This window comes from Triticum aestivum, chromosome 3B, assembly GCF_018294505.1.
Source record: "Triticum aestivum cultivar Chinese Spring chromosome 3B, IWGSC CS RefSeq v2.1, whole genome shotgun sequence".
In the NCBI taxonomy this organism is placed as follows: Eukaryota; Viridiplantae; Streptophyta; class Magnoliopsida; order Poales; family Poaceae; genus Triticum; species Triticum aestivum.
In genome coordinates, this window is record NC_057801.1 from 772,282,473 (window position 1) to 772,308,047 (window position 25,575).

Sequence of the window (25,575 nt, forward strand, 5' to 3'; positions counted from 1 at the left end):
TATATATATATATATATATATGTACGTATATGTATGTATGTATATGAAATGATCTAGAAGTATTTGGAACATTTTATATTTAATTTAAGTGTCAACGGGACTTAAAAGGCCAAAAGATGGAAGGCAACTTGGGCCAAAAAGACCCAAGTGGAAAACTGCCTCCTTGCCTACGGAAGCAGGCCGAATTGGGAGAGGGGAGGAATCAGACTCCTCCTCCCAGGCCGGCACACTTTCCCCCTTGGTGTCGGCGCTCCCTCTCCCCTCTATCCTATATGTACACGAGGATTTGTTCTCTTTATAATACACAAGTTTTGGAGCCTCCTCTAGTTCTTCTAGTTCTTCTAGTTCTAGTTCTAGTTGGTCCCAGTTGACTAATTAAAGGTAGGATAATCCTGTTGTCCTCATAATTAGAAGCCATTTGTGGTTCTAATCTCCTCCCTTTAATTCTCGAGCGGTGAATAGTTCTGGACGGCGAAGCGCTGCTGGATCTTGCAACCAAGTAGAGAGGCCGTGATTTCGGTCTTAGGTTGGAGGGACTGTTCGTGGGCACTACGAGGGCTCGTCATCGACGGTATGAGGGTATTCAAGTAAGATCTACACCGGCACGTTCTTCTTCCATTGTAACTCGGTGACGTAACGATCGTGATCTCAACCTGTTATGCATCTTCATATAGATCTTGGGTGATTGTAGGTGCAATTTTTTTGGTTTCTACTAGGTTTCCGAACAAAGCAAACATTAATTAGGTATATTCGGTACTTCCAGTACATAAATATTTTGGTCAGCAGAGGCTACGCACGTGCCAAAATGAACACCTTGTATTACATGGCATGTACCATGATGTCACATATTCGTAGTATAGTCTGTGTATTTGTCTCAGTTCCTTAAATTATTAGCAGTGGCGGGCTTCGAGAAGTGCTCGCCACCAAGAGTTTGCGCCGTCAACGCCTTTAGTGGTCATAACTAGTGCCGGGCCCTACAGCATGCTCGCCTCTACTTGATTTGTACCATTGGCGGACGGGCGCCTGCCACTGATGCCGTGTTAGTAGTGGCAGGAGGTCAGTGGCGAGCGCCCTTGAGAGCTTTGCCCGCTAGTACTGGGCTTTTTGTGTGCACTACGGCTAGGCATTCTTGCAGTAGTGGATTCTGTCGTAGGAAACGTGCGCGATGGATGATGTGTGATGAATGACTCATCCCACACGTTCCTTGCAATACATCATGTGTGATGAATGACAGATCCCACATGATTGGGTCTCTCCAATAGTGCGTGATAAGCGGTCTGAGAGCAAAAGTTTCTACCAGAAAAAAATTGCTGGATGGAAGATAAATCTCACATGTGTTATTCTTGCTGACCGTGTGTGATAGATCAACACTTTGCACAACTTTAGTTTCGGGAAAATTGTGTGCGATAGGTAGGCCTATCTCACATATTTTGTTCTTGCCGGTCGTTTGCGGTAGCTCAATTCCATCACACACATTTACTTTCGGGTGTATCGTGAGCGATTGGGGCCTTATCCCACATGGTTATCCATTAGCTTGTGCGAAGCACTCCCCCTATTGCACAACAGGATTAATTCATTGCTTAAGGTTTAGTTTTAGTCAAGTACAATGGGGTAGGAATGCAGCCCCCTTTCATTACATGTATATGGAGTGATATAGGTAAAAGTAAGCTGGTGTGAACACTAGTCTTTTTTTCATTTTTGGAGAGCAATAAAATGGTCTTTTTTTTTCATTTTTGGAGAGTAATTAGAGGCATGCCTGGCACCTTCTTTTTGTTTAAGTTCTTCCAAAAATACAAGGCCGACGCACGAAATCTATAGTAGGTATTCACCCGCAAACGATGTTTTGGAAAGTACTCATAAATAATCCCAATTGCTACAGGGCATGCATTGATGTTGGTAATTTTGGTAGGGATTAATCGTCAAAATGTCGTACGTTTTCACACACACCAGAATTGTTTGGATTGCAAAGTTTGAAACATTTGCAAGCGGGAAAAGACCCGCCGAGAGAATATGTGTGTGTATATATAGTCAACCGATCCATCCAGCACAAGCAAACACAAGACAAAGCATACGAGCATATAGCCAACCGGCCCATACACCCAGCACACAAGCCTTGCCAGCTCACGTCGACTTCCGGGCCGCCTGCCGCCTGCCGCGGTTGACGCCTACGTAGACTTCCGGGCCGCCTGCCGCGATTGGCGCCGCGTCATCCCCAACCCCAGGGCGGATGCCAAGGACCCAAAATTCATTCCGACCAAGTGGATCATGGCAAGGCACTCCCTCTTCGAGGACGGAAAGGTCACCTTCGTCAACCTCAGCACCGGGCGCTCCATCTGTAAGGACATCTCCCTCCTGCTCGGTAGATACTTCTTCATCGGCGTCGCTGCAGGCGGGCTCCTCGTGCTCGGGGAGCAAAAGCATCCATACCAAACTCGGGTGGTCAACCCATTCACCAGCGCAATGGTCCACTTCGAGGCGGGGATACCCTGGGACAAGGTGGAGGCAGTTGCCGTGACCTTGTCCCCTATGAGGGTGTTCGCCAGCAGCCCGCAAAGGAACTCCGTCAGGTGGATCGACGAGACTACAGAGGAAAGTATGTCCGGTTGGGGATTTCATGATAAATGGTTCGGGGCGTCTCAGGGATGCCTCGTCGGCATGACGCCCTTTGCCGGCGACCTGTACACCACTGACGTCGATGGGTCCATCATCTCGGCAACCGATGCCGCCGCTGCAGAGAAAGATCAACGTCAACAACTTCCAGCCATTCTGAGCCTTGAGTCTTACGCACAGGAATGTCATGGCAATTACTTTTACCTGGTGGAGTCGGAGGGGGAGCTGCTGTTCGTGATGGAGTGCAGGCTGCCGTTCTACAATGGTGGCCCGCTGGTGTACAAGGTGGACGCCGTGAACAAGGTACTTGTGCCGGTCTGGAGCCTCGGCAGCCAAGCCCTGTTCGTGAGCAAGTACCGGTGCCTCTCTGTTGACGCCAGCAAGCTAGAGACGGTGGAGGAAGGAAGCATCTACTATGCAGATTACTCCATGATTATAGCTTATGATTATGAGATTTTTCCGGATGATGGTTGGGTAGAAAAGCAGCCCAAAAATGTTGTTCAATTTCACCCAAACCATGAAGATTATAACCGCCCTTTCAGTCTCGCCCAGATCTTGGTGGATTATTGCAGGACTGCCGAGCACGAGTAGTCTGAAGAGGACAACGAATACATGCTGCCGCCTTCTAGTGCCGGTAGTTTCATTGAAGAGGACAACGAATTGGACTGATTGTCGTGGTTGATGAATCGACAAAACTAGTACTTTCTCTAGTGCTTTGTATGAGATCTATAATTTGTAATCGTCGTTTTGTTAATTTTGATCAAACATATATAGGTTTCTGCTTTTGGCATTTTCTCTGTACAAAGCACATCACCGTTAATTTGCTGTAAATGCGAGAAGTGGCAGAATTACCATTCGAAAGCTGTGCTTGCTCATATCTTAAATTAGACGTATCATTTAGATAGTTGAGCAGTGAAAATGCACTCTGTATTGATTCAGTCATTGCCGGTACAACTTATACACAAGAGAGTCATAACTAAGCGCCTGAGAGAAGCGGCACGCAGGCCAGGGCGTGAGTCACGATCCTATATACATGGAAACAGTACATGTACACATATAACAGGTTACACAGGTATAATACATGCTAACACCCCCCCCCCTTCTCAGCCGGGACTCCATTCGGTTGGATGTTGAGGCTGGCTCGAAACTCATGGAATACCTGTGAAGGAAGGCCCTTGGTGAACAAGTCGGCAAACTGAGAACTTGATGGGACATGGAGCACGCGAGCTTCACCAAGTGCTAAACGGTCGCGGACGAAATGGAGATCAATCTCAATATGTTTCGTGCGCTGGTGCTGGACGGGATCGGTGGCAATGTACGAGGCGCTGATGTTGTCACAATAAACCACCGTCACCTAAGTGGGAGGCCGCCAGAGTTCATGGAGGAGCTGCCGCAGCCAACATGACTTGGCGACGCAGTTGGCCACACCGCCATATTCGGCCTCGGCACTCGAGCGGGACACGTTGGCTTGGCGTTTGTAAGACCAGGACAGCAAGTTATGCCCGAGGAAGACGCAAAACCTGGATGTGGATTTGCGTGTGTCCGGGCAACCAGCCCAGTCAGCATCGGTGTATGCCACGAGATCATGCGAGGAGGACTTATAGAGCTGCAAGCCGAAGTGTGATGTACCACGTAGATAGTGAAGAATGCGTTTGATGAGTTGCATGTGGCAGTCACGTGGTGCATGCATGAAGAGACACACTTGTTGAACCGCATAAGAGAGATCTGGCTGAGTGAGTGTAAGGTATTGGAGAGCTACAGCAAGGCTGCGGTAGAGAGTGGGATTGGCCAAGAGGGCCCCATCACTAGCGGACAGTTTGGACTGTCTGTCGACGGGGGTGGAGACAGGCTTGCATTGAGCATGTGAGCACAGTCGAGAATTTCAAGGGCATATTGTTGCTGACACAAGAAGAGGCCAGAGGTGTTGGGAGTGACGTTAATGCCCAAGAAATGGTGAAGGTCACTGAGATCGGTCATGGAGAACTCGTGTTTGAGGGCATGGATGACACGATGGAGTGTTTGGGGTGTGCTGGCAGTGAGGATGATATCATCCACATAGACTAGTAGATAGGCAATGGAGGAGCCATGGTGGAGGATGAAGAGGGAAGAGTCGCTCTTGGATGCGGTAAACCCGAGGGACAAGAGGAATGATCGAAAGCGGTGGAACCAAGTGCGGGGAGCTTGCTTTAAGCCATAAAGAGATTTATGAAGAAGGCACACATGGTTAGGGTGTGAGGCGTCCACAAATCAAGCAGGTTAAGCACAATAGACAGTTTCTTTGAGATCACCATGGAGGAAGGCATTCTTGACATCGAGTTGGTGGATAGGCCAGGAGCTGGAGGTAGCAATGCTGAGTATAGTACGGATGGTGGCTGGTTTAATCACCGGATTGAACATCTCATCATAATCAATGCCCTCGCGTTGAGTGAAGCCGCGAACCACCCAACGGGCCTTATAATGCGCCAAGGTACCGTGGGTGTTGAACTTGTGGCGGAATATCCACTTGCCAGTTACCACATTGACACCTGCAGGTTACGAAACCAAAGAGCAAGTCAAATTCTTCAGTAAAGCATCATATTCCTCATACATTGCATGTTGCCAATTGGGATCTTTGATAGCGGATCGGTATGTAGGAGGGATAGGTGAGATGGAGGTAGGCGTGGTGATGGTGAGAAAAAGGCGTTTGGGCTGGCAAAAACCAGACTTGGCCCGGGTCTGCATTTTGTGTGAATTATGAGGAGGTTTGATGGGTAGTGCCCGAGCAGGCAGACATGGCTGTGTGGGAGTGGATGGCGCGGAATCAGAGGAGGATGGCGTGGGGTCCGGGACAGAGGTGGAAGGCGCATGATCCGAGGAAGATCCGCGGGTAGGTGGAGCTGACGCGGCGGATTCGGTGGCGCAGCCCGAGATAGTGCGTGGGGACGGCATGGGGAACGAGGATGATTCGGGGGACGGGTGCGAGCCAGCGGGCGAGCGGCGCGTGGGAGGTGGACCAGGGCTAGGGGGCAGCTGGCGCGGTGGGACTGGCGTGCATGGCAGAGTCTCATCGATGCATGTTGGTGGCCTATCCGTGTGGGTGGATCGGGACGGGTACGAGGTGGGGGGGGGGGGGGAATCTGGCAGTTGGAGGAGTGGGATTGGCGCCGGATTTGCTGTGGTAGATTGCCGTGAGGGTGAGCATGTGGGCGGTAACCCTTGTTCTCTAGGGGTAGCTGAGGAAGACGCATTGAGTGGAGCAGGAAGAGAGTTTGTGGCCGCTCGTGGCGTAAAGATTGGGGTAACAAAGACAGCCAAACACGCGAAGATGATCGTAGGAGGGAATAGTGCCATGCAACATGTAGTAGGGGGTATAACCGTGTATGGTGCGAGAAGGACGCCGGTTGAGCAGGTAGGATGCAATGTGTAAGGCTTCGACCCAGAAGGGCGGTGTAAGGTGAGCTTGGAGGAGAAGAGTGAGGACAACGTCGTTAGTGGTGCGGAGGAGATGCTCGGCTTTACCGTTCTGGGGAGAGGTGTGAGGGTAGGAAAAGCGGTATGAAATGCCGTTGGTGGAGAAGAAAGTGCTCAAGGTGGAGTTGATAAACTCACCGTCGTTATCACATTGTAATGCTTTGATGATCACATTATATTGGGTGCAAACGTAGGAGAAAAAGCGTTGCAGTGTGGAGGAGGTGTCCGACTTGTGGCGTAGTGGAAAGGACCAAGAATAATGGGTGTAGTCGTCGAGCAAAATCAGATAGTATTGATATCCAGAAAAGCTTACAACGGGGCTTGTCCATAAATCACAATGTATTAACTGAAAAGGTGCAAACGTGCGGCTACTAGAGGAGGGAAAGGGGAGACGAGGCTGGCGTCCTAGTTGACAAGCGGTACATGGAGTGTGCACATTATTATTACAAGAGGAAAGGAAATCATGAGCAGCTAATGACGAGAGCGCTTGATGGCTTGGGTGGCCGAGCAGGCGGTGCCACACGTCCGTGGTGGAGACGGTGGCGGAGAGGGCAGTGCTCCAAGACTTGTTATTGCCGAAGAAGGGACAGAGGTCGCCAGAGCTAGCGGAGATCATGATGACCCTCCTGGTTCGTAGATCCTTCACAAGAAAGCCATAGGGAAAAATGCAATTGAGCAAGAATTATCTTTGGTGAATTGTCGAACGGACATGAGGCTAGTAACGACATGTGGTGAGAATAAGGTATCTTTAAGATGAAAGTTGTGAGGGGGCAGGGTGATGGATCCGGAAGACTGAATGGGAAGGTGAGTGCCATTGCCAACAACAATGCTAGAGAAACGACGCTTTACAGAAGAATTAGAGTGGTCGAGGTTACCAGGGTTGCCGGTGACATGTGACGTGACGCCGCTATCGAGGTACCACTCATTGGGCGCAGAGCCATTGTTGGGGAAGCCATGAGCATTGTAGGCGGCTTGCAGCATCGCGAGATGATCCCACGACGGCTGTGGTGGAGGAGGCGGTGTGGGGTAGCCCGAGTACTGCATCTGGTAGGCCTGGGCATGCGAGCCGGGCCGAGGACCGAGCACGCCCGCAGAGTTCGGAGGAACCTAACCAGGGCGCGGATTGGGCAGGGCCATGCCGTAGGGGCCGAAGAAGCCCATGTAGGGATTGGGCATGGGTGCAGGGAGGTTTTTGGTGAAGCCGCACTGCCCCTATCGCCATGGCTGCGCCCGCGACCCCGACCGCGTCCATGTCCACGGTCACCGCCCTCCTGGCGAGTGCCGGAGCCGCGACCTTGCTGGTGCCCATACCCGCCGTGCTCTAGGCCGCGCTCGACGGCGCGGTCGCCGCGATCACCGGGGCGTGTGCCCGACGGGCCAGCCGAGCCAGAGGAGCTCCCAGAGGGGGCGCAGCCACCAGTGACGGAGAGGATGGTGACGGGCTCGTCGTCGGTGGCTGGGCCTGGTTCTCCTCCGCAAGATGATGCGGATGGTCTCGAGACGTTTGTCAATGCCGTGGAGGAACTGGGTGGTGAGATCCACCTTGGTGAATGCATGATCGATGTCCGCGAGCCTAGAGCTGAGCAGCTTCATGCGGCGAGCATACTCCGCGATGGAGAGATCCCCCTGCTTGAGATTACGGTACTGCCGGTTGAGCATCATGTACCGGGCAGCCCGATTGGCGAGGAAGTAGTCACGGATCCGAGTCCAGAGCTCGTACGTGGAGGTGGCACCGACGACATGGTCAGCAAGGGCATCGGCGAGAGTGGCGTAAATCCAGAGAACGAGATGGGCGTCAAGTTCAGGGGTGGCGGCGTCAGCGTTGGGCGGCAGTGGGTGCTCGATGAAGTGGGCGACGCCGTAGTGGATCAAGACCATGAGGAAGAAAGACTTCCACTTATGATAGTTGTGGTCATCGGGATTGAGGAGAAATTTGATGTGGTTTTGAATGCTATCGCGGAAGATGGGATGTGGAGAAGAGGTGGACGAGGAAGGCGTCAGAGATGCAGTGGAGGACAAAAGGGGGGCGAATTGGGAGGTGGTGGGAGCAGAGGTGCCGCCGAAGATGAACGACGAGGATCCGGCTGAGGTGGAGGGGGCGGTGGCAGCGGAGGTGCCGGTGTCAGAAAGGCAGCCCGGCGAGGTGGCGGCACTGCTTGCCAAGGAGGTGTCGGCGTTGGTGCCCGAGGAGGGAGAGGAGTCGATAGCCATGGGAGAACCGGGAGTCTGATACCAAGTTGAGCAGTGAAACTACACTCTTTATTGATTCAGTCAGTGCCGGTACAACTTATACACAAGAGAGTGATAACTACGCGCCCGAGAGAAGCGGCACGCAGGCCAGGGGATGAGTCACAATCCTATATACATGGAAACAATACATGTACACATATAGCAGGTTACACAGGTATAATACATTCTAACAGAGATATGGTGGTGGTAAAAAAGCAACCATGTGACTTTCAATACATCTCAGAAAATAGGAAGACAATTTCAAATGGGACTAAATTGAAATTGATATCTCATTATCTCAACCTCACTCGCCGCAACACAAATATCATTTTCACTGAGAAAAAAATACATAACAATAACCTTATTTATGGCCACACACAAAAAATATCATTCATAAAAGGCAAACACAATTGAATCGATAGTTTGAGAAAAAGCAAACTGATAATAGTAGAAGGAGCACTACGTGCTTGAATCATAGAATAAGAAGGAGCTCTTACAAATCTGAGCACTAAGCTTATTTTTAATGATTATTTAGTAGACTAAATTGGCAATAAAAAGTGGTATGCTATGTCGCCCTGGTCCTCTATTGTGCACATCTGAGTTGCATGTAACAACCATGCAGGTACCCAAGCCTTGTTCGTCAGCAAGTACCGCTGCCTCCCTGTTGACGCCAGCAAGCTAAAGACGAGATTGTAGGCAGCATCTATTATGCAGATTACTCCATGATTGTAGCTTAGGATAGCGAGATTTTTCAGGATGATGGATGGGTGAAAAAGCAGCCCAAACATGTTGTTGAACTTGTCCCAAATCAAGAAGATTATGACCGCCCTTTTCGTCTCGCCCAGATCGTGGTGGATTATTGCAGGAGTGCCGCGCAAGAGTAGTCTGAAGAAGTACACAGATGATGCGGTCTTATTGTGGGGGTTCTTTCATTAAAGATGAGGACTGGTCATTGTGGTCGATGAATTGGCAAAATTAGTACTTTCTCCAGATTTGCATGAGATCTGTAATTTGCAATCGTTTTGTTAGTTTTGGCCAAACATGTATTGCTGTTTTTGTTTATTTCTCTGCACAAAGTACGCCACTGTTTGCTGAATGAATTCTCATTCGAAAGCTATGGTTACTGATATGACAATGTAGAACTATCATCGAGATATTGATGTGGTCTAAAGCAACCATAAATTGGACTTTCAATAAACATCAGTAAACTGGAAGACAATTTTAAGTGGGAGTATGTTTAAATGGATATCTCAGCCATACTGTCCAAGCAACACCAAGATCATTTTCAAAGAGAACAATGACCTTATTTATGCCCACATACACACACACACAAAATCATTCACAAAATGGAAATACACTTCAATCAATAGTTTCAGAAAAAACCAATTGATAATAGTGTACACTTGAGCACTACATGCTTCAATAATAGAATAAGGAAGCTCTTACAAATCTGAGCACTAAGCTTATTGTCAATGTTTAGTAGACTTAATTGGCTATAAAAAGTGGTAGGCTAAGTTACCAGGGTGCACAATCGTGCACATCTCAGTTGCATATCACACCCGTGCAGGCAGCACTGCATACGCAACATCATGGCATCCACCAGTAGGAGAGAAAATTGTGAAAAATGTTATACAATTTTTTTCTGGATGTACAGACAGACACAGTATTGGCTTTGCCAGGTCCATGTTCTAACACTATGCAGAAAAATATGACTTGAAAGTTTTGGAAACTTCACCCAGGCTGACAACAGCAAGAATTCAATGAGTACAATGAAGTATAAATACTGTGTTTAGCTTCAGATGTCAAATTTTGCAGATCGTATGGTTTCGTCTTTTTGTAAAATGGTAGACCATTCTGGGTTGAGAAGTTGATTCCTCTAACTTGTTATCAAAATATGGTATACCTTTCGACCACGGTTAGTTATCAAGTCATACTTCCGATCTCCTGACTCTAACTTGTTTCATTAAGTTAGCAAAGATGAAAAGCACAAAAGAAAGATACTTCCTAAAAACAAGAGGAACAAAAAAAAGCCCAAATCCTTTTTTATTTTACCTTTTTATATTATACAAGCAGTAAAGTAAACATACTGACAAGAAAAATATAGGAAAACAAAATATGCGAACTACCTATGGCTGTACCACCATTTCCCACCGCCCTTGTCTTGGATCACCATTGATAAGGTCATTGAGAATGATGCCTGTCAGCTGATAATGATTGTGAGCATACAATACTCACCGACTCAAGTGCATTGAGAAATTCCAAGTTTTTTTTCACGAACCTAAATTTTATAGTGCCCAAAAACAGTAGATTAATTGCAATTTTGACATTTCATGGGAAAAATAAAGAAATTAAGAGTAATTGGGTCAATCATCTACATTATGTAACAAGCTAAAATTAAAATAAACTAGTTCATTATAAAGCATAACTAGAATTGAACAAGTAGATCCATAGTGGCACTTGCTCCCATCAATGCTCTAATACACTACAATTTGCATAAACTAGACACTCACATTAAGTGGTATAAAACTCAGATTAAACCCTTGCACGTGTCACAGATAGTGTGCCTTTGTAGCCAATATGAAACTAGCATCAATCCTCCAATTGTTCTGCCACCATGTCATTTTGATAATTGTCTTGTCTGTGTCGACACTAGAACTACTTCAATCTAGTATACATGGTATAAGTACTAAAGTGAGATAAATAGGAAGTAAACGACTCCTATCGAATAATATCAACGAAAAACATGGGTAAAAAACCGTGTATCCTACCTTTTGCTATTCTATTATATAAAAATTTACAATGGTGTGTTGAAATAATCGAGATGATAATTGATACAAAATATAGGTGATTTTGCTCACTACAATCAATATGTCTTGTCTGCACATCATAAATTCTTTTTCTTTTTGCAGAATGCACATCATAAGTTGTGTTTTCGTGTGGCCTCTTGTCCCTTATATATGTGCCTTGTCTTGACCAACATGGCTTGATATCATCCTAGTTGAGTTAGTAGATAATAGTTATCTAAACTGAGATATGCGTTAGTCGATTCAAACTCTGTGTTCCATCTGAAAATTGGAGTCCTTTCCGGGTATGACAACGTAGAAGGGTTCTTGTACAGCCCACATACCATATACCGATACATCATTATGTGATTATATGGTATTTATATGTAATATTTTACTACTAATTGATATTCCTCGCTCTGTGCTGACATAATCAACCATATTGCCGTCTATTTCCTAGCCACCGGTGCACATCAACTACTCATGTACATCCATGCATACTACCATAGCTAGCACACCATCACCGATGACCGAAAGAATACCCAGAATCTTGTTCCTGCCCCCACCAATGTTGCACTACGATGGCTACTACCATGGAAAAATTGCCACCCCTAAATTTAAAGTAGTATTGTGTTATTAAGAAAAGCTCACTAGTAGGAAAACCTTACGGGAGTTGTTAGTTAGATACGCTGCTCAAAAAATTAACGCCGCTCGTATTTAGAAAAAAATACCAGAGACATTTCCGAACTCACACTTGCCTGTGGTGCACAAGTATCAGAAATGTTGAATCTAACGTGCATGCCCTGGCTGTTTGGCAAAAAGCCCTGGTGTTGGTGAATAAGTCGGCGCCACGGAAACTCGATGCATCACCAGCATTTGTGTGTGTCCTGACACCACAACTAGCAACCAAAATATATGCGGCGTCTTAGATAAAAGCCCACGCAGCTAGAGATGGTCATATCTCAGTGTTGGTCCATACCTCAACGCCACTGAAAGGGGAGAACCTAATAGGTAGTGCCTCTCTTGCGTATATGCTAGATTTCACAAGATCACAAAGGCACAGAAGAAAATATTTGAACATATGGCACTTGGGAAACATGTTGGAAATATGCCCTAGAGGCAATAACATTTGTATTCTTATATTTCCATATTCATAATTAAAGAGTTTATATTCTATGTTATAACTGCTATAATCCCGGAATATGCGATTCAGTGGAAAACTCATATGCAAGTGTTGTTGGTGATCACTTTTTCCAAATCTTATGATATCATTAAGTGTAACGATAGTCCTAAAACAACATTGAGATTATGACTTTGGAAGAATGATCAAACTAAATCGACCAAACTTGTTTGTTGTGAATTGGATTAATATCGTCTGTATTCAATTGTGATAACACGGAGTATTAACGTGTGATATTGCTCCTAAGACCATGAGAGTATCGTGGTCACTTCGTAGTGTCCAGTGAGCTTTCAGGTTGCTCAAACGTCACCCGTAGCACGGTGATCGTAACGACAACTTCCAGGTTCATCGAAAAATTTGAAAACTAGATGGTTAGCTCAAGAGTGGGATTTTCTCCTCCGGCGATGGAGAGGTATTCTTAGGGCCCTCTTGGTGTGGCCGTATCAACCATAGTATGGCCAGACATAAGTGACTTTATCACGGGGATGCCAGAACACAATAACGAGAAAGAAGAACAAAACCGGTAACAAGGATTTCGGTATAATGAGCATAGTCATGACTCAAGAGGATAGCAATGCATCCTCGGTTTTGTGAAGTGTCGTAAAGTAAAGGGAACATCATATGATAACCAATGGTTCACTCGAATATCATTCGCATACTCACATGGACAAATATGGACGACCATGGTCCCATTGTCGATCATCGAACGAATGGTTTCGTTCATGTCTTGGAGTTATTGAACCTATGGGGTCACAAGCTTATGGCAATCATGATCTGCTGAGTATTATTAGGACGGTACTCATGAGAATATATTTGTGAAATTATTTCATGAATATTTGGAATAGTTCCGAGAGAATCCGGAAGCGTTTCTTTTTTTGCAAGGAAAGAGTGAATATATTAGCTAGCAATATATTAGCCAAACTGCAGTTTTCACCTGCTCTCTACCTAGCTGTGCTAAGCCATGGCTCACAGAGTTGGCTTCGCGACTGATTTTGACTATCGAGACATCTCTTTCCTGAAGAAGTTCACGAATATTCTGGGCACGCGACGTATAGCGCGACATGTTGGGGGTGGAGGATTGCACCAGCGCAACAACTTCATCACAGTCCGTCTCCACGGACACCGAAAGTGGTGACCACTGGAGGGCAAGGGTCAGGCCCTCCTCCATTGTAGCAAGTTCCGCGTTCACGGCGTCTGCGCATCCAAAGAGGTACCCGCATGCAACAAAGATCGAGGATCCAACACAGTCACGAAGCGCCATGCCCGTTCCTGCTGACCCGTCTGGAATGAACGATCCATCCACATTGAGTTTGACCCGGTTCGCTGGTGGAGGTTCCCATTTTTGATGCACTTTTTGACGGCCATCCAACGAGTGGCGTGTAGTGGTGCAGCTCTGGACATAATCCACCACTTGCTTTCCCTTCTGAACATCAACAATAGGGTGGTGCTGAATAAGCAAGAGAGAGTTGAGGTAACTTGCCAGAAATTTTTTTTGAGCCTTGAGCCATTGGTGGGATTTTTTGGTGGGTGATTTCATTGTGGTAATGCCATACACGCCAAAGAATCATGAGAACCATAGCCCGCTGCTGCTCCGTCATTGCATGTAGAGCTTGCAATATCCATTTAGGCCCAGTTGGCTCAAAAACGCCTTCAGCAGGGAGGGTCCATTCTTGACGCATTGCTGCCCAGAGCTCACGCGCATGTGGGCATCGGAGTAGGGCATGGAAAGCATCTTCTGGTTCCTGTCCACACACAGTGCATGTGGGATCTTCCTCCATATCTCTTCTGCACATATTCTCCTGGGTAGCCAAAGCATTAGATGCAAGCTTCCATGAAAAAATCCGTACCTTAGGAGGGACTGGACATTGCCAAATGAGCTTCCAGTCAGGTCTGTAGCCACTCGGATTGTTGCTGGACGTGCCACTGCTTTTGTTACACATTTTTTCATCAAGAGCCATGCCGTACGCATTGCGCATGGTGAACATCCCTCGTTTCTCCGGGTGCCATGCAAGAAATTAATCTTCTTGATTCCGTGTTGATGGTTTAATTTTGATGATTTCTGCAACATCAACAGGTAGGAAGTGTTGGCGGACAAGGGCCATATTCCAGTTTCCATTGGGGCCGATGAAATCTGCCACCCATCTTAGCCGGCATCTCCCTCTAGCAGTGAAGGGATGCTCTGGTCGCCTCCATTCTAACTCTTTTGTTGTACTACTAAATCCAGTCATGTCAATCTTATCTTATCTTATATCTTATATCTTATATTTACTAATTGGAGGCATCATATGAGACACCACATTAATCCTTGAGATTAAGAAAATTTGGCCATCCGATTAATTTATGATGTATGTGTAGCCGTTGGATGAAATAGGAGTCCCACTCTCCTGTCCCACCTAGATGAGTCGTCCTTCCTATGGTCTCTCTCCGTTTCCTTCAGAAAAAAGAAAAAAAACTGATCCTGGATGTCATAGCATCCCACGTACATTATATATATAACTAATCTTAGGATGTTAATTGTAGGGCTTGGATAAAGAAACAATTATATAAACCCTTTTCCTGTGTATGCGCATTAATCGACGAGCAATCCCTAGGAAGTTACGTTCTGCGTAAGAGCTGAGAACTCTCTCCCTCGACCCCTCTTCTTCTCTTGCGAAAGCCGCCCTTCATTGCTTCACCGATGTCGCTGCTTGCCACCATTGGAGTTCTCAGAAGCAAGTCTTCTCCTCTACCCCCTCTCTCACCCCATGCAGCCTAATATTCTGCATGTGCGTCCGTCCGTCCTCCAATATACCGTCCTCTCAGCAAGGCCCGTTGGAGATGGCAGCTTCTTGGAGGTACAGGCTGTAGGTATGATTTCCCTCCATGCTCGATATCAACATATTTGGCTTTTGGAGTCCTTCGCATCCTGGCTCCCATAACACCAGCAGCACTATGTCTTTGTGTGCTCCCACGATTAGATTTGAATTCCAATCGATGACTATGCCAGATGTAGTGGAAACATGCTCTGCTAATATACTTCACAGCAACTTCAAGTATAGCTCTCTCATAATATCCTACAATGTTAATTCCCTCTTTTTTTTCTTCAGAAAATAACCATGGCGCGAGCCACTCACCTGAATATATTTATGCACTATGATCGAGCTGACAACAATTAGCCAGAAACTAACCCAAAGTGCAGGGATACAAGGTGATGAGACGCGGCCAGTACTGAGTATTTTATTGACAAATTACAGGTTCAGAGAAGATAGGTGAGGGCCCCAAGAGAGTAGGTCTGGTCGGTCGCTAGGTTTAAGACAGTACGACCAGGCCACCAGGTTGCTAGGCTTTGACATCACAGTCGATCCTTGGGGTTTGCATCTCATAGAAAACGTTCTTAATTTGATTAATACCTCTTAGTGAGATATTTTATTTTCCGTGACAATCTTATTTCATGGCGATCATTTTCACATTTGGACTAAAGTGGCATGCAAGTTACAGGCTTGTTCAGTACACATACCAATCAGACGTTAAGATTGCAAATCACATGTTAGTTAGAACTTAAAAGCCTAGGTGCGAGACTGTGATATAAATTTCTTTTCCTAGGTGTTGTGATGATACCATGTCTCTTTATTTAACACCCCGAGCTTCTACACTGATGCTATTAGCCAAGAAAAAGTTACCATATGCTGCTACTTCAGTCAGTTAAAACGTGATTTTTCATTCATATCTGAACACGTTTTGGGGGAGTGAAAACTGTTAATAGTTTGGATTTTTTTACTACATTGCAAAAGTGGTTCCATCGGGAAGTTTAATTTAACATATGAACTTGGTTGACCCGTCCACCTCATAAGGAAAGCTTGCATATATGCATTTGCATGGTCGGTTTACTGTTTGAAATATGTAGATCAATTCACAGTCCAGGTTAAGATGTCCATGCATATGATGATTTAGTCCACATGAATGCCATTGTTTTTTGTTGTTAATGATATTATTGTAGTATCATTTAAACATGCTTCATCGTAAACTAATATGTTATTTCTTAGTGAACAAACAGAGAAATATTTATGGATTCAGACTTGGTGGTGGCCTGCAATAAGGAAAACATACACATTGTTGGCTTAATTAGTTGTTTCCATGTATTTGATACAGACGCGTTGAATTTTACTAACACTTATTTGTAGCTTTCCCATATCAAGATTATGTCTATGCAGTCCATGTTTTCTCCAATATTACAATTGGCCCTATTGCCATACAGGCGAGTGTCTCTTTTCTGCTCTATCTGAACATATTGTATCTATTCTGTCCTTTACATCCTGCATACTTTTGACTGTTGCAGCAGCAGTTCTCATTCCGTGATACCATTGCTTATAAAACTTAATGGTTCACACCGTCTTCTTAATTTTGTATCCTCTATGGGAAAAGCTTTGGTAAATGTAATACTGGTATACTTGTGATAGATGATTGTTGTATGCTGCTACTTTTGTTTTTAGTGACATAAAAGAACCAGCAACAAATATTCATTCATGGTTTATTGGTTCCATATTCAGATTCTAAATAACTTCTGTGGAAGGAACAAGTTCCATTTGCTGCCGAGGAATAAATCACACATAACTTACGGATTTGCAAGTCATAAGAAGTGTTGCTCTAACTATCATCTAACCTGATTAGCTTCAAGCTGCAAAACACAGTTTACGTGAAGGCTGCATGCATGTCTCCCCTATCTTTTTTCCATGCTACCAACAATACCTTTTAAGGTATATTGATTCTGATGTGTGATAGACCAATGGCCTGTATTACATATAATCAGCTATCGCAACTTCAGACCACAACTTTTGCTTCTCTAACATCTGTTCGTTGTTTGCTTTATCTGGAGCTTAGCATTCATGGCTACCGTACAGTATTATAGATTATGTGGTGCAACAAAATAGGATAAGTTGCACCACATAGGATAAGTTGCACCACAACGTTTCCTTCTGTTTAACGGTAGTTTCATAAGTTTATATAGCTATAACTGAATGAACTGTGAGAAGGCAGTGCCCTCACATATGGATTTCGGTGCAATATTTGGCAGCTCATATTAATTGTTGTTGTAGCTGGATACTTGCTACCCGTGCACATATATATGCTAAATATTGTTGCATGTTGAACTTCAATGAAAGTGGTAAGAAGAAGATATAAGAATGTAAATCTTCATACTTTAACTGACTTCCAAATTTGTATTTATGGTCATGGCCTATTCAATACTACAATGCTATAGTAAATGTAGCTTTGGTTGTAGGTACATAATTTCAAATCTCTCTCACTAGATCCCATGACACGGTAATCTTCCTCACCACCTCCTTTTAATCATGTTTTAAGTGTTGTGGAGTCTGACTAAAAAAAGGAAAGTGTGGGCACCGAAGATATGTAAGCTACATAAATGCTCGAAGAATTTGATTACATTGGTGGTTCTTCTAAAGGTATGCATGCCACTTAACAGGTGTGATTTTAAAGCTACTATTACACATGGAAGACAACATATATAGTACATAACTACATTTAAAAATGCCGGTAATTTATGTTTGTGACTCCCCAAGTCCGAGTATTTATGCACATTTATGCAGCAAAAAACAGAAGATACATGGTGTGCTGAAAATAATGTTCAGGTTTCATCTCAAGTGGTAGTATGATGGACTCAAGTTTACGGTGCTCCACTATTTTCATTTCAAGCTTTCCTATTTGCCATGTTTTTTTTGCGTATTTGCATACTTATTAAGGCCCATACAATACACAAAATAGGATAAGTTTGGATGTCAAATTCTCCATTAGAATGTTGCCTACAGGGACATAAGAAATCTATTTTCAATTTTAATAGGACCAGATTCTAATTGGTGCATTAGTGCAACTATGAAGATGTTGTTATTTGCGGTTTGGCGAGTCGCATACATATATTTTGATCCATGAATTACTTATCTATTTCCACAATGATTGATCAAAGTCAAATTATTCATTATAATTGTTCTTGCAATTGTCCAACCAACATATTTTCGATTGGCAATAGTTCTCATGCAAAATTTTAATATATTTCCCTGGCAAGAAAAACAAAGGATGTGTAAAAATTAGTATATAATAAATGCTATCAATACTTTATTTTTATATGTTTTTGAATAACTAGCCCATGCAGTGGCACGGGTTAATGACTAGTGTATCTAATGCATATTTCCTTTTTGGCCTTCGACAAAACTACATAAGCAACACATGCATGTCAACACATCTATTATATTTTCCTTTTTGGTTTATTATTTCTCCGTCTCTTCTAGTTGTCCTTTCTATATAGCTTCTCTATGTATGGAGTTTGTGCCCACCTTTTTATTAATCTGTACATGTTTCTTACTCCTATGTCCATATCGGAAATATTAGTGCTTTATCTTCAAATAATATTTTGCATGTGTAGTTTGCTACTGATTAAGGTTTTTAAGTCCCTTCTGATTAAGGTAATATACACATGATTTTTTTCTTTGTCCTTTTTCCAACTGGAACTAATCTGTTACATTCACGATTCTGCAGCCAACTACTAATCCTGCTTGCTTGATCTTTCTCAGTCCAGCTCTTATCTTATATATTCAATTTATTTAATATTATTAACTAAATCTTTGTCGCTACAATTAGGACGCATCAACACAATTAGCGGATAATATTATAGCTTATCTAGAGTATCGCGAGGGCTTAAAAAAAGTGTATGTACCATGGAGTTTCATAATAGTCTTCCTACACTTTTTCTGACATTTAAGGGTTGCAAGTACTATCATTTTAGAAATGACCCAATTCAGCAACGTCATTCTTTGCATTTCCTTAGTGGTACTACTTTTATAAATGTCCAGTTTTTACTTTAATGTAAACTGGCTATGATGTTCCCTTGGCGCAAAAGAAAAAAGTATGGCCATATATTTTTTGAGTACAAAATCATCTTATCTAGAGCCCACATTTTCTCTTGTTTGACATCGCTAATTAGATTACGTTGGGCGGCTGGTTTTAGATTATTTTTTTGTGTTGGGGTGGAGCTTTAAAAATATTTTCTTGCCATGGCGTTTTATAGTTATAGGCCGCTTAACAGGTTTATCTATTTCCAAGTTCGGTTGGGTTTGAGCTTTAAAAGTGCATGTCCCTTGAGTAGGGCGTTTCCGTGCCTAGGATCATCTACACCCGGTTAGAAAAACAAATCGTAAAATATTCAAAACCAATTCAAAAAATCCTAATTTATTTTTGTGTGGTTGAAAATTTGATGTGTGAGACAAGCTCCAAATTTCATGTCATTTGGAAATCTGAGCAACTCTCGACAAAAAAGACAAATCGGGTCAAAATAGTACATGAACAGTAAACATTTATATAGACCCCCAATTTGTCTTTTTTTCCGAGAGCTTCTCAGATGTCCAAATGACTTGAAATTTAGAGTGGGTGTCATGCATCAAACTGTCTACCACACAAATTTTTTGAATTTTTATAGTATTTGTTTTGTTTTTTTCGTAAGCACGGGTGCAGAGATAGATTTTCGATGTCCTTGTCCTTGTTGTAGGTGCATCCAAACATTTGGTTAACTCTTTCTTTTAACCGGATGATTAAAATATCCTTCTTGCATGTAGATATCGTGATGAATCATGACTCTATCTTTCCTGTACCACATATATTAGTTGATATTTTTTAATCTGTCAACTTCGGCACTTTGGCCTATGTTTACGTTTCCGATTCCCCTTCTAACTGTTATTTTTATCTTTTTTGGTTATAGTTGCCTTATTATGTATACATGTGACAGTTCAATGCCCTCGTTGATACATCTTAATATGTTACGTATTTTTTCTTAAATCTCGGTCATTATTATTTTGATCAAACGGTGTAAATAATATTAGCATATGTGGACAAATGTGATGGCTCGTTTGACTCTTATGTTAATTATATAAAGATAGATGATCATAGTGATGACTCAAGAGGATAGCAATGCATCCGAGGTTTTGTGAAGTATCGCAAAGTGAAAGGGAACATCACATGATAACCAAAGGTTCACTCGAATATCATTCGCATACTCACATGGACAAATATGGATGACCATGGTCCCGTTGTCGGTCATTGAACAAACGGTTTCGTTCATGTCTTTGAGTTATCGAGCATATGGGGAGCTTGTTGCAATCACGATATACTGACTCTTATAAGAAGGGGAGTCAGAAGAATATATTTGTGAAATTATTTCATGAATATTCGGAATAGTTTCGAGAGGATCCGGTAGCGTTTCGGGTTCATTGGAAGGGTTTCGATGAGTATCGGGTAATACCAATAAAACATATGTAGGTGGAAAAAGTTTCTAAAGATGTAATATATATATATATATATATATATATATATATATATATATATATATATATATATATATATAAACACTATTCTGATCACGGGATCAGAATAATATTCTGATCACAACCTGAACTGCCGGAGTAACGCGCCTGACCTTCTCTGTGAACTAGGTTGAACTTCCCGCAACATTGCCCAAATAGGGCTTGCTATATATCGTTGGAAAGCTATGGACACCAATATCATGACCCAACTTAATTTTTTGGCAAAATATAAGCGGTTTAAGAGCAGTTTTAAAAACCGTTTTTTCTTCGCACAAAAAACGTGAATCGTATTTTCGATCGCATTTCTAAACCGTTTATCAGAATGAGGCATATAATATGGCGTTGGAAAGTTGCTGCAAAGTCGCTCCTTCCACCTGTTGAAAGTTTTTTTCTAAACGTAAATCGAACAGCTGAGTTCGTTTTTTCGATGTCATTTCTAAACGGCTAATCCAATGAAGGCATATGATATGGCGTTGGAAAGCTTCTGAAAATGCGCTACTTTTTATTCTTGAAAGTTTTTTTCTAATTTTGAATGGTTTAAGAGTAATTTAGAAAATGGTCCGAGTCGTACCGAGTTCGTATTTTCGAGCTAATTTTTTAACCGTGCGTCCGAATGCAGCAAACGATATGGCGTTGGAAAGCTTGAACAAATGTGAAACTTTTTGGTATGTATTGTTTCTCCCAATTCTTTACGGTTTTAAGTCAGTTTTGAAAATGAAGAAAATGTATTTTCGCCGTAATTTCTACGAACTTTATCGGAATTGGGTAAATAATATACCGTTGAATAGCTACAGAAAATGCGAAACTTTTTCATGTTGATGGTTTTCTCTGATTTCTAGTCGTTTTCAAGTAATTCCAAAAACGGCGGGATCATTCGTTCTGCCTCTACCGCGAAACAGATTCTTCGAAAATGCACCGCATGAAGAATCTGAACTTCTCGGTGCGTGTACCTGAACTTCACTCTGTTTTTCACGTGATTTTTTTCCTCGTAGATCTTCATCCACTGCTCGTAGTTCTCCATCCCACTCACGGGAATTGAGCGGGTGATATACCGATGGAAAGCTGCTGTAAACACGCAACTTTCCCATGTTGATCATTTTTTCATACCCGCGACGATTTTGAAAGTTTTTCATCTGAAATTCATTCAGCATAGTAGTTGAACTTCATGCTATTTTCACGTTGAACTTCTGTGACGTATTTTTGTTTGTACACGCGCCTGAACTTCCCTCTGTACGAACTCGGCCTTTATCGGAATTTTGAAAACCATTTTTTCTTCATACAAAAAACGTGGATCGTATTTTCGATTGCATTTCTAAACCGTTTAGCAAATAAATACTCGTTTTAGATAGGAATCTCGCTCATATGCGGATTTTGCACTCAGGTCGTGAAGAACTCGCGTTTTTTGCGATTTCACTGCCTGAGTTGTTCGACCTGAACTTCCCCCTGTGCTAGGTTGAACCTCCCGCAACATTGCCCAAATAGGGCCTGCTATATACCGTTGGAAAGCTATGGACACGAGTATCATGACCCAAGTTAAATTTTTCGCAAAATGTAAGCGGTTTAAGAGCAGTTTTGAAAACCATTTTTTCTTCACACAAAAACGTGAATCGTAATGTCGATCGCATTTCTAAACCGTTTATCAGAATGAGGCATATAATATGGCGTTGGTAAGCTGCTGCAAAACCGCTCCTTCCACATGTTGAAAGTTTGTTCTAATTCCTTATGGTTAAAGAGTAAATTGAAAAAACGTAAATTTTCGTAAACCGAACAGCTGAGTTTGTTTCTTCGATGTCATTTGTAAACGGCTAATCCAATGGAGGCATATGATATGGCGTTGAAAAGCTTATGAAAATGCGCTACTCTTTCATCATTAAAGTTTTTTTCTAAGTTTGAATGGTTTCAGAGTAATTTAGAAAATGGTCCAAGTCCTACCGAGTTTGTATTTTCAAGCTAATTTTTTAACTGTAGGTCCGAATGCAACAAATGATACGGCATTGGAAAGAATGAGGAAATGCGAAACTTTTATATATATATTGTTTCTCTCAATTCCTTACTGTTTTAAGTCGATTTTAAAAATGGCTAAAAAAGTATTTTTGCCGTAATTTCTACAAACTTTATCAGAATTGGACAAATAATACACCGCTGAAAAGCTACGGAAAATGCGAAACTTTTTCCTCTTGATGATTTTGTCTGATTCATAGCCGTTTTCAAGAAATTTCGAAAACGGCGGGATCATTCGTTCTGCCTTTATCGCGAAACAAATTTTTCGAAAATGCATCGCGTGAAGAACTTGAACTTCTCAGTGCGCGTAACTGAACTTCACTCTATTTTTCACGTGCTATTTTTTATCCTAGCTCTCCATCCACTCACAGGAACACTCACCGGAACACTCATCGGAACTTCACTCTGTTGAACTCCTGCTGTTTTCACGTTGAACTTCTACGATGTATTTTCGTTTGTAATTTTCTCATCCATTTCGCCAGTGTTACACAAATGATATTCTTTTAGTACAAACCTCTCTCACAATATTTTTTTTAACTTTCTCTGACGGAAGACTTGAACTTATAACACCAAAACATTTAGTATTTGCTTTTTTATTCCTTTTTAATACAAAATGCACACCGTGTAGCACGTGAACTTCTGATAGTTATCAATCTAAACTTCTCTCAGTTACGTGAAAATATCTGAGTTTTTTATGAATGTTTAATCTGATTTTCCTAATCCTTTTTTATGAATTTTTTCAGAGCTCTATTTTTAAATGTTGAACTTCTTATTATTTTATTTTTGAACTTCTTATTTCCATTCTTTAATAACAAGGGAAACCTGAGTTTTCTATAATCATCGAAATTTTCCATCTTTTTAATATGGACTTCCTGGGTTTTTTTCTTAATCTTTTTTATGAAATTTTGAAGCGCTCTATTTTAAAAATTTGAACTTCTTGTTTTCCATTCTTTAATAACGAGGGAAATCTGAGTTTTCTATAATCATCGATCTTCTCCATCTTTTTAATTTGGACTTCCTGGTTTTTTTCTTAATCTTTTTTTGTGAAATTTTGAAGCGCTCTATTTTTAAAAGTTGAACTTCTTGTTATTTAATTTTTGAACTTCTTGTTTTCCATTATTTAATAATGTCGGAAATCTGAGTTTTCTATAATCATCGAACTTCTCCATCTTTTTAATTTGGATTTCCTAGTATTTTTCTTAATCTTATTTATGAAATTTTGAAGCGCTCTATTTTAAAAAGTTGAACTTCTTATTTTTTTAATTTTTGAACTTCTTGTTTTCCATTGTTTAATAACGAGGGAAATCTGAGTTTTCTATAATCATCGAACTTCTCCATCTTTTTAATTTGGACTTCTGGTTTTATTTCTTTTAGTAACGAAAAAATCCTACTTTTTGATAGACATCGAGCCGCTCCGTTTTTAAATATGAACTTATAGGTTTATTTTAATAGAACTTCTTCATTATTTCGAATAGAACTTATTGGTCTTATTCTTTAGTGACCGGAAAAATTGAGTTTTCAAATAAGTATTAAACTGCTCTTCTTTTAAAAATTGAACTTCTTGGTTTTATTATTTAGTAACAAGAAAAATTGAGTTTTTAATATGCATTGACCTACTTCATTTTTTTTTAAATTGAACTTCTTGGTTTTGATCTTTAGTATTGGGGAAAATATGAGTTTTTTTAATTTGAACTTCTTGGTTTTTATTTGAATTTTCTTTAGTTTTTCCTTTTTATTTAGGTTTGAAGTTCTTCATTTTATTCTTTAGTAAGGAGAAAAAATCTGACTTTTTTTAACCTTCGTACTTCTCTCTTTTTTTACTTTGAACTTCTTAGAAATAAATATGTTTTTTAAGAAACTTGATAGAACCAATTTTTGTTCAAATGTTTGAACGGATCTCTATAAAAAAATTTGAACTTCTTGGCTTTTACTCTTTAGGCATGGGATAAATATGTTTTTGTACAAAGTTCGAATTGCTCTGCTAATTTAATTTGAACTTATTTGTTTTTGCTCCCCCGAGCACAAAATTGAGTTTTTTATAAACTTTGACCTTCTCTATTATATTTAATTTGAACTTCTTAGTTTTATTCTTAGGAAAATTTTGGTTCTTTTAATCTGTTTTTATAAAAAAAATTGGACTTATTTCATTTTTTAATTGGTCCTTCTTTGATTTTGTAATAAACATTAAAATTCTTGATTTTCTTAATATAAACCTCTATATTTTGAAGAAAACAAGAAAATTCCATTTTTCTATAAATTTTGAACTACTCTCTTTTTTTGGTTTGAACTCCTTGGTTAATTATTAAGAGGAGGAAAATCCTAGTTTGATATAAATACTAAACCGCTTTGTTATCTAAATTTGAACTTTCGTGTTTTTAAAGAAACAAAGAAAACTCGTTATATATATATAATATGTACTGCTCTATTTATTTTATTTGACCTTCTTGATTTTCTAATAAACAATGAACTTCTTCGTTATTTAAATTTGAACTTCTAAATTTTCTTGTATCGATGAAAACCTATTTTTTATAATCCTTTTGGACTGCTTTGTTTTTTAGTTTAACCTTTTTGGTTTTGTAATAAACAGTGAAATTCTCTACCTTTAACTTTGAACCTCTGGTTCTTTTTTTGAAATGGTGACAATCCTTTCTCATATATTTTTTACAAACAAGGAAGGGAGTGCTAGTGAGGGGTGGCGTCGATGGTCGGGGAGGGGGATGAGGGGCGGCGCCGATAGTTGCGGAAGTAATCTTCTCTTTTTTTAATTGGATAAATCCTTTTTTGTACACATTGAAGTTCTTTATTATTTTTTATTTGATGTTATTCTATTTTTTACGAACATGAAAAACTAATCTTTTTAAAATAAACGTCGGACTGCTTTGTGTTTTTAGTTTAGTCTTCTTGGTTTGTTTTTTAGAAACATAGAATATCCTAAAATATGTATGTGTACATCAAACTGCTCTATTTTAAGTCTGGTCAA